The sequence below is a fragment of the Schistocerca americana genome, unplaced genomic scaffold, assembly GCF_021461395.2.
Source record: "Schistocerca americana isolate TAMUIC-IGC-003095 unplaced genomic scaffold, iqSchAmer2.1 HiC_scaffold_77, whole genome shotgun sequence".
Taxonomy (NCBI): Eukaryota; Metazoa; Arthropoda; class Insecta; order Orthoptera; family Acrididae; genus Schistocerca; species Schistocerca americana.
The window spans coordinates 146,646-150,000 of record NW_025726533.1 but is presented as its reverse complement, the minus strand read 5'-3'; positions in this window follow the sequence as shown (position 1 = coordinate 150,000).

Here is a 3,355-nt window from a genome sequence, read left to right as displayed (position 1 = left end):
TTGACGACTAGACTGATTCCTTATAATCATTTACCATACACCGGTGGAAGCTGCCGAGACGAGTAACTACATAGCGGGCTCGCCGTGTCACTAATGTACAGAGATACAACAGTTTCGACTGGAACCGGATTAAACGTATACACGGCGCTGATTAGTAATAGATAGAGCCATCAGAATACAGATAATGTATACAACTGTCCGTATACATGCTGAAAGACTCTGCTCACAATCACAACCACACGTCAGCCACACACCCTTATCACGCACTACTCTCTGCCTGTAACACGCACACAGACAATATGTAAGCACCAGCATGGAACAACACCCAGTGCATCCTCTCCGCCACATTAGACAATCCACACTGTCATAACCAGACCGGGAGATCCACTCAGAAAACAGAATATCCCACCCACCCGACAACCACCATTGCTCAGCCAAGCCACCAACACCCACACATGTCCTACACAGGGGTGCACCCAACATCACAATACTGCCTCCTCTCACAGCACACAAACAATGGCAGGAATGAAAGACACAGGTCTGCCACAAGCATGGAATGAGAGCGCCGCCTGTCATGAGCCAAAGGTGCATCCTGACGTGGCAAATCAGATGATGCCGCAGGCATCCACTTACTATAATCACAATCAACAAACCGGCCGCCCCGCCCCCCATTAAACCTTTCCTTACAACAATGTGTACTGTAACCTAACCTATATCGTACCTTAACCTAACCTATATCGTACCTTAACCTAACCTATATCGTACCTTAACCTAACCTATATCGTACCTTAACCTAACCTATATCGTACCTTAACCTAACCTATATCGTACCGTAACCTAACCTATATCGTACCGTAACCTAACCTATATCGTACCGTAACCTAACCTATATCGTACCGTAACCTAACCTACATCGTACCGTAACCTAACCTACATCGTACCGTAACCTAACCTACATCGTACCGTAACCTAACCTATATCGTACCGTAACCTAACCTATATCGTACCGTAACCTAACCTATATCGTACCGTAACCTAACCTATATCGTACCGTAACCTAACCTATATCGTACCGTAACCTAACCTATATCGTACCGTAACCTAACCTATATCGTACCGTAACCTAACCTATATCGTACCGTAACCTAACCTATATCGTACCGTAACCTAACCTATATCGTACCGTAACCTAACCTATATCGTACCGTAACCTAACCTACGTCGTACCGTAACCTAACCTACGTCGTACCGTAACCTAACCTACGTCGTACCGTAACCTAACCTACGTCGTACCTTAACCTAACCTACGTCGTACCTTAACCTAACCTATGTCGTACCTTAACCTAACCTATGTCGTACCTTAACCTAACCTATGTCGTACCTTAACCTAACCTATGTCGTACCTTAACCTAACCTATGTCGTACCTTAACCTAACCTATGTCGTACCTTAACCTAACCTGTATTGCGCCTTAACCTAACCTGTATTGCGCCTTAACCTAACCTGTATTGCGCCTTAACCTAACCTGTATTGCGCCTTAACCTAACCTGTATTGCGCCTTAACCTAACCTGTATTGCGCCTTAACCTAACCTGTATTGCGCCTTAACCTAACCTGTATTGCGCCTTAACCTAACCTGTATTGCGCCTTAACCTAACCTGTATTGCGCCTTAACCTAACCTGTATTGCGCCTTAACCTAACCTATATTGCGCCTTAACCTAACCTATATTGCGCCTTAACGTAACCTATATTGCGCCTTAACGTAACCTATATTGCGCCTTAACGTAACCTATATTGCGCCTTAACGTAACCTATATTGCGCCTTAACGTAACCTATATTGCGCCTTAACGTAACCTATATTGCGCCTTAATGTAACCTATATTGCGCCTTAATGAAACCTATATTGCGCCTTAGCCTAACCCACATTGCGCCGTAACGTAACCCACATTGCCCCTTAACGTAACCCACATTGCGCCGTAACGTAACCCACATTGCCCCTTAACGTAACCCACATTGCGCCGTAACGTAACCGATATTGTGCTGTAACCCAACACACGTTGGGCCTTAACCCAACACACGTTGGGCCTTAACCCAACACACGTTGGGCCTTAACCCAACACACGTTGGGCCTTAACCCAACACACGTTGGGCCTTAACCCAACACACGTTGGGCCTTAACCCAACACACGTTGGGCCTTAACCCAACACACGTTGGGCCTTAACCTGCTCTGTAATTGTCATACGACGCGTTAAATTAGTGTAGTGTTGCCTAACTGCAACCCCCGCAATATAGTTTGCTACTCGCACTGCCCGGTCCCCAGTGTATCGCTTCATGTTAAACACCTTGCAGCTATACACTGTAATGTGGATGGCAGCAGGACGTACATGCTCAATGCCCTTTGCAGTTGTTCATTGGCATTTGCAGTTGTTCATTGGCATTTGCATGGCGAAGCACTTAGCCTACGCTGTGGTACGGCCTGTGTCAACTGTCCGCTGATGTTGTACGTCCAAATCACACACTGTACTGCACATTGGTCCTCATGTACTGAATGATACATCGTGGTACATGTGACCGTACAACGACTGCGCCAACAACGGCGAACCATGCGGTCCAAATGTTGTGCACTCAGCTACGTGTCGTCTCCCTATAAGAGCTGGATTGCAGTGTGGTATGCCCTGGATGGCGATCAGCATGAGCCGTCTGTTGATGTAGTGGCGCGTGTTGTCAGACGTAGTCGTCTCTTCTCACACACCGTGATAGCATGGTGCACTGCGTTCCACATCTGCGACATGCGACAGAGGCCGGTTGACAGTCGTTCGCGCAATGGACATCGCATACGTACGGGGGCCACCTTCCACGTGTTCGCGAAGCGTGCACATGTTGTTGCGTGTATGTGGGCAGACATAGTGTGTCGTGACACCTGACACAGGCATGCAACAATCGTTGAATTTGCAAATGGCGATGGACGCCTACGTTTGCTGGTGACGTTACGCAAATGAACAACTGGTAAACCGTTGTGGTGCGGTTGTTCTCGCTAGAGGTGAATCAGTGATGGCGACGATCGGTTGAGCTACCAACCGGTTGTTCCAGCGATACCCACCATGCCCACGAACGTGAATGGCATCTGGGTGTGAAGCGATACGCGGCGGTGGCTGGGTGGGACCGTCCCCGGCCGGTGAGGGGGGGCCTCCCGGCGTGCTGGCCGCGCGGTGCGTGGGCGCACGCGCTACAGCCGGCTGGTGGGGGCGGCCAGTGGCAGGCGCGCCGGCCGACGGAGGCGGCAGGCGGCGCAGCTGCGCGCCGGCGCACCCTGCACGCGGCGCCGTGCGGCCAAAGTAGGTCCTCGCGGGCCCG